This window comes from Polyodon spathula, chromosome 1, assembly GCF_017654505.1.
Source record: "Polyodon spathula isolate WHYD16114869_AA chromosome 1, ASM1765450v1, whole genome shotgun sequence".
NCBI classification, from domain to species: domain Eukaryota; kingdom Metazoa; phylum Chordata; class Actinopteri; order Acipenseriformes; family Polyodontidae; genus Polyodon; species Polyodon spathula.
In genome coordinates, this window is record NC_054534.1 from 3,346,145 (window position 1) to 3,353,711 (window position 7,567).

Genomic DNA, 7,567 nt, shown 5'->3' on the forward strand with positions numbered 1-7,567 from the left:
ACATCTTTTAAGAGTGCAGCTTGCACCCCGCGATGCTGTTCATGATGGCGACATTCAATGTCATGACTGCGTGATCACTGCATAGTCCTCGAATTCTGTGACTATTCTTGCAACTTCTGGACCAGCCACCATCCAACGCCTCATTGCCCTGGGATTGTCCATCAGTCCAACCGCTCCTCCTGATCCTTTCACTGTTGCATTATTCTGTTCATGACAATGGTCAATTGCCATTGCGGAGAACTTGTTGCTTGTTTTGTGCACAACAAACTTCCCTGCATGGAATTCTGCAGGGATCTCTGGATGCTTCTCAAAGTACCATCATATCCCGAATGTGTACTGGTAGCCATCTGGAGTAGTGCGTGTGATCCAATGCAAACATCCAGGGTATGATCTTCGTTAGCGATTCCATGGAGAGTTGAAAGTCACCTTCATGAAGAGATCTGACTTCCAGTAGCAAGATGATCTCCAGTGACAGTGTCCTCAACCAGTAATCGTACTGGACACTCTGTCTCTGCTGCAGTTGCTGCAGATGTGTATTCAGCATGTGTTCTGTGCAGTAGTGTGTGGATACTTGTAGCTGTGCCTTGGTGTGAATGCCGGGTCCTTGTCACATGGCTGGCTCTGATGAAGGAATCTGCTGTACCAGCTTGCGATGTCCATCTGCTATCATCTAACCAGTCTCCCAGTACCTGCAAATATAAAATGAATGAGTAGGTTTGATCAAAGCACCATTAATGTTTTTGCTGCAGTTATATGTTGCTGTAGTTCTTAGTGGTTTGTACATAACAGAGACAGAAATCTTCTATCATTGCTTAATCATCTTTGATTCATGCTGTGTGTTTAATCATGGGACTTACCTTCAAGATGGCCATCTCAATGTATAGCCTGCTGAACATCATCACAAAGTGGTCCTCTCCAAGGGTGGTTGACCAAGTCCACTGGATTTGCTTGGCAACAACATACAGTGGTTGGTCAGCAGCAAAATAGGGACTTGATCAGGGTTGCTGTGCTGAACAGCAGCTTGGACAATGGCCATAGAATGTTTGCTCATGGCCCCTGAGTGTGTACTGTCCTGGAACAAGGGCAACAGTGCATAGATTGCTGCAGGTGGGATCACTGCTTTCTGGATGTTGGCATGGTAGGCAGCCCAGGATACACAATCCATCCTGTCTAACCGCTGCTTCTTGAGAGCTGCCATCACTGTATTGAGCCAATTGGACACTGCCTCAGCAGCCCATACAACAGTCTGCAGGTTGGGGGGTCTCACAGGACCATGGACAGCAGTTACAGTGAACTGCTTGAACTTCAAGGCGGTTGGCAACACATTTGTGTACTTTGGCGGCAGAGAAGCAACCGACTTAGTGGAGAAAGTGGTTTAATTGATGACCAACTGTCACAAAGAAGGCTGGAGTGGGGGACGTCAGACCAGAAAAAGGAACCAGGAAATAAACAAAGAGAGGTGTAGCTTGGTGAAGCTGCGTGAATTTAATAATGAACAGATGGACAGAAAATAAAAGGTTGCAAGACAAACAAAAACACAGGACACGGCACATTCGCCAAATTAAAGAGACAAACAAAACGGATTAACACTAAACAAACACGGTGAGCTGATATTTTTAACTATTATTACTATTATTATTATTATTATTATTATTATTATTATTATTATTATTATTATTATTACCTCCGTCTCCAATCCCGTTCTCCACTCACCAAACACACAACCTCGAGTATGTGAAAACATGCTGCTTTTATGCAGCTGTACCGAGACTCGATTGCAATCAATCATTCAATTGGAGTCGCTATACAACTGCACGTGAATTAATAAAGTGCAATTCCCCGTGCTCGCATATTATTACATTTTACTTGCACGTGAAGTGCTGTGCAATCCTCATGCCTAAATACACATATACATTTTAAACACTCGTGTTACACAGACCCATTTATATCCTGTGTACCAATAACTACCCACCAAGATTAACACACAACATACAACACAAAATACACACAGGGGCGGGCACTTTGCCACACCCACACACCATGGTCAAGTCCTGAAAACTGATGGGATGGATGCTGCATAAGTGAAATGCCAGTGCCATAAAATTAATCCTTTGCTGTTGCAAAACTAGGATTGTAGTCAATGTTGTCAACTGCTGCTGTTGTGAAGAGTCCTTGGTGTATTTTTGGTGGACACACAATGTCACCCATCCTAAAACGTTGGCAGACCCCATTGGCTATGTCAGATGTCAATTGCATGAGACAGTCATATGAAACACACATCCCCATGCTGAAGAGTGTGTCAATGAGGTTCCTCTTGCGTGTGACAGCATGGACAATCTGAGTTTGATGCTTGATGTTTGGACCCTACTGTATCTTGTTCACAAGAGCCAACGATGGTGGTACAGCATCCTCATTAGCACCTGCTGTCAGCAGCTCTTGCTCTATTGTAGAGTTTCACAAGGCATTTCAGGTGGTGCTTAGCCTCAAGAGCAATCATGTCCCCAGGTGTAAGCTTGACCAACAGAGCGGTGTCTTCTAGTTCCAGTGCACATCTCTGAACCCTCAAATCAATGTCATAGGTAGAAGCTTGGTGGAGGCATGCAGAGCCAGCTGGCTCAATGCAGAGGAAGCATATGGGCTCTGTGAGGTCAGTGTTGCTGTGGCTTGGACGTGTGTGCACAGCTGATGAAGTACCAGCCTTCCGTTCTTCTCTGGATTCCCTTTGTAGTCGTTCAAGCTTTGGTTAAATTTATAATGGTATGTTTTATGCCAGCCAGCGAGGTGTGTCATCACTACGGCCTCCATGGCATCCCCATCATTAAGTCTTACAGTGTCAATGTCCATTGGCATGTGCCCAAGTTCCTGAAACTGACCGAGGTGACCTGCTAATGATTTGTAGCTGTTGCCAATGGGTGCCTTGGTTGATTTAGCTGGACACAGCAAAGCTTCCCCGGTTCCGTTCTGACAAAGCACACAAAGCTCCCATTAGTAATGCTAGCTGGCTTGGGGTGTTTGGGTTTAGGTGTGGTAGGGTCTACCAGGATGTGACATTTTGCCATGGTGATAGGGGAGGAGAGGGAACCAACACCAGAGATAAACAAATTAGTGTGCTAATAGTTTCTACACAGGTTGCCACCACTAAAGTGTTTGCAGGAGTGCTGAGGTGCTGAACATGCAAAAGAGATTCACCTGCAGCATACAAGCATACAGCATACAAGCATGTCATAATGGTGTTATGATAGTACTGCACTATGGTGGCCCAGAAGTGCAAAACATAATATAAAATAAATATTTTGAGAACAAAAATATTTTTTATGTCCTCAAAATATTTTTTTGTGTTTTTTAAAAATATTATTTATGTTTTAAAATATTTTGTGTGTTCTCAAAATATTTTATCGTGTGTTTTTAAAAATATTTTTTTGTTTGCACTTCTAGGCCACCTTACTGCACAGTGTCATGAGCTGAAAATACTGATGTGGCCATCACTATGATAAACATGTGGAAGGTTCTACATCATTATAACAACAATAGAAACTCTGTGGGACAGAACAACACCATAACTCTCAGAAAAGTTATAATTTTTTTTCATTTAAACATATGTGTTATGATGCAGGGTACAGGCAATTGTAAATCAGCATTGTTCAAGGTCATTGACCTCTCAATTTAAATACATGTCAAACATCACCTTTGAAAATAATCTGTAGATGTCTGCAGAACACAGAAACACAGAAACCCACACAAAAATTGTGTAATTTAGGAAGTTGATGATCATGTTATTATGACACATGGTTCTATAATAGCAAATTATCATTGTCCGAGGTCACTGACTCTCATGGTTGTCAGAGGTAAAATCCATGATGGCTCCACATCTGAAAATAAACCTTTGGGTATGTAGAAACACTGTAGAAAATGTCATACACAATAGCTTTGCTTATCAGCTGAACTCATGTGTGAGGTCTGTGCTGTAAGAAAAGCTTTCATTGCTAGTCCCTTACAGACCTGACCTATTCTGAAACTTCTGTGCCATTATTTCTAAACACTAAACAGTAACACAAATAACCTAGACGGGAAAATATGGATGCTGACTAATGGCGACTGATGTTTTAAATTATTGTTTAAAATTCCACATGAAAACAAAACATTTCCGCTCCTGAGTAATGCACAACAAAGTATTTTGGTGACAAGCGCGTTGCAGTAGTTATTCGATGTTACACTATTCGCTGCCCTGATTAATTAATTGCTTAACACTGATTTGTGTTTGGTGCAGCACAGGTTTTGCTATTCAGGTTGTGCCTTGTCAAAACCATTCACTCAGCCCTCAACTGTGAAAAAGACTAAACTAATTACTGACCCCTCCGACACACGCAGGATATCTCATTTGCTGGAGTGTTTAAAAACCCTGCAATTCTGAAAATGGTCACATTCTCACCGAGGATAAGTGCTTTGAAGGAGTGCAATTAACAAGATTGCCAGCAAGCGGCTATTGTCTACTGACACAAGCGTGCTACATGGAAAAGATATTCCTGCATTTCACAAATGTCATTTTGTCAGCATGCTGGCTAATTTTTAAATTTATTTTTCATTAAAAATAAGCTCTGGTTTGCAGATTCAGCTGACATCAGCCTATCTATTGAGACATGACCTATTTAAAGCTGACATTAGTGTCAGTCAAGGTGTGAGGCGTGTGAGTAAAAATGGATTTTCCAGACAGTGATTTACGTGTAAAAATTAAAATTTTATTTACTATTACACAGAAAAAAGAAAAATAATAAAGAAGGATGTGAGGGAGGGAGTGCTGGAGTAATCAAAAATAAAGGAACGGAAGCCTCTTAGTCCTCTTCGCGCTCTGCTTAAATCCCAAAATAAAACCAAAGGAGGAATAAAAACAGAAAAGAGCCAAGTTAGTAAGGCCTCCGTTCGTGACACAGTCCAAACTCCCACGTACTTCCCTCCAGCCTTTTTTCCCCCGCCTCTATTCCTTAGGACCAACCCCGAACACAGTAGCACGTTCCCTTTAGTATGCAAACCCCGCCACGGTAGTCAGTGGATCACCAATCCCAAACTGACAGGTATCCTTAATTTCACTTGACTCCAGTGGCTGGAATTTACATACTCGTACTTCCGCCCCTCACCAAGGTGCCGCCCCTCAAAAAGATGACTTTTGTCATGGTCACAAGACCTTGGTAAGGGAAGTCCCGAGTTGGTTTGATGCCTTCTACTGTTGGGAGGCTGAATTGCAGACCGAAACCCCTTTGACTCATCACACAAGGTTTATCAGCAGTTGTAGCATTTCACATCAACACACACATGTGTACCCTTAACTGTGTGCTAACCACGGCTTTAGAAAGCGTGTCAGTAACATACAGATGTAAAAACACCAGCCATCAGCATCATGAAAAAGTAATTCAGCATGACATACATGCACCAGCTTCCCTCATATCACCACCGACTTACCTTCAACTTATCTTAGAGGGTAGAATTATTGAGAAGCCATATGGACAGACACATGTCTTCACTATAGGCAGGGAATAATAAGGGACTTTGCAATGAATTGGAAAGGCAAGGGCTGGACATGAACCACAAACCATAATGTTCAACGACGAAAATAGGTATCTTACACTGTTAATTTTATTAACTAATCAGCCACTAGGAGGAAAAAGTCATACTGCTAATGACAGGAAAGAAATGCTTTGAGATCCTTGGTCATCACACCTTTTTCAGACCTAATGGGTCTTTGCTTCATCTGTTACTGTACTGCATGATTGTTTCTGCAATACCAGGGTATTTCATTTTCCGCAAGCAATTTGCCCTGTAAGATCAGCTGATTTTAGAGTAGAGCAGGGGGAGGCACTTCTGCTTTACCCAAGCCTCTTAATAAATGAATTGATTTAATGATTGGCTTAATTGGTTAGAATTACCTTGTGTTCCAGATATTTAGCAATTGATGATGAAGAGATATCTACAAAACCTGCAGGATTGTGGCACTCCAGCACCAGGGTTGCCTACCCCTGGAGTAGAAGGCCTGATGTTTTGCAAATGAGGTTAGAGCTGTGGGCTTCAGGACCATCAAGAGAGATGGTGACAAAGGAGAAACAGCCAAGTTAAATGCAAACTCCACACATTTTGGCTGTTTTGTGTAGATTCTTTAATGGTCTTTCATGGTCCATCACCCTTTGTAATTGCTGTGAAAAGATTTTGAAGCTCTTGCAGTTTTTTTTTTTCTCGAAAAGTTTGTGTCTTCTGTTGGTACCCACTTGAAAGGTTATCTTCTTACATGGATCAAACGCAACCAAAGGGATCAGAAATAAAATGCACCCAAAAGAACATAGAAGGGATGTTCTCTCATTTTATTGAGGTGTTCTGCTAACACAATAAACCCAAGAGTTTATTCATTCATTTACCGGAAACCAGAGATAAAAATTACAGAACAGTATTTTATTTATTTTAAATTAACAAGTTGGTGAATATCTCTTCTCTGGAGAGACGTTTGTAATAAATGTTCATATCACTGTTTTTTTCAACATCATCTTATTGAACACATCTGTTCTTCTTGAAATGGGAATGTTATTTTGATTTATTGGTTGGTTGGTACAGCCTCACTGAGGTGAAGTTGGTGATGAGGTTTGTGCTCATTAACTACAGGAGCAGTGTGCAGCCTTGGTATCTTACAAGGGTAAAGCTGTAAACTCTGTACAGGTGTAAATATTTGCTGACAATTATACTGTAATTACTGGTAGATAGCAAGAACAATGCTCCGTATTAAATTGTAATCTCATTTTAAATCCCGCAAGCATGTACAATCCTCCAATAGAAATGTAGGAATTTGCTGCCACTCAGTAGTTGGGGTGGGTTTAAAAGTATTCAGAACAAATCAATGATAGATACAAGTCAGGAAGGAGGGACATTGCCCATCTGCACTGGGATTTTTGTAGGTTATTCACTGTGAATTTAGTAACCATTTCCGTCATTTTCCCGGTGTTTATTGGCTATACACAATTTCATTTTTTTTGTATGGAGGGTGTGTGTGTGTGTGTGTGTGTGTGTGTGTGTGTGTGTGTGTGTGTGTGTGTGTGTGTGTGTGTGTGTGTGTGTGTATGTGTGTGTTTTATCGGTTAAAACCGGAAATTAGAAGCCCTAATTATATATGGCAATAGAAATCCAAACTTGCCGTGCTGAGAGTTTCATTCTGTGTGTGTAAAGATACTTCCGGTGCGACCCTTTTTCTTTCAGGAGGTCTGTGTTTATGGTGGAGTCCACAGACTGTATGCAATGCAGAACTAGGCCATGCATTCCCTATTGGTTCAGCTTTCACGGCTTGATAGATTATCTCAGATCACTAGGATTTTGTTTCAGTATTCTGCAGATTGGATAGTCTTATTTTAACCCTGCAAATATGTACTGTGTTTCAATTTGAATTATCAGATTTGACAGACATTTATTTAAGGCTATTTTTAACAATGCAATTTAATCGACATTAGTCAGAGTATAAAGATATTTATTGTCATTTAAAAAACAAAAAAAAAGTGTACTGTCTGAATTAAACTATACAACAACCAAGACAATAGCA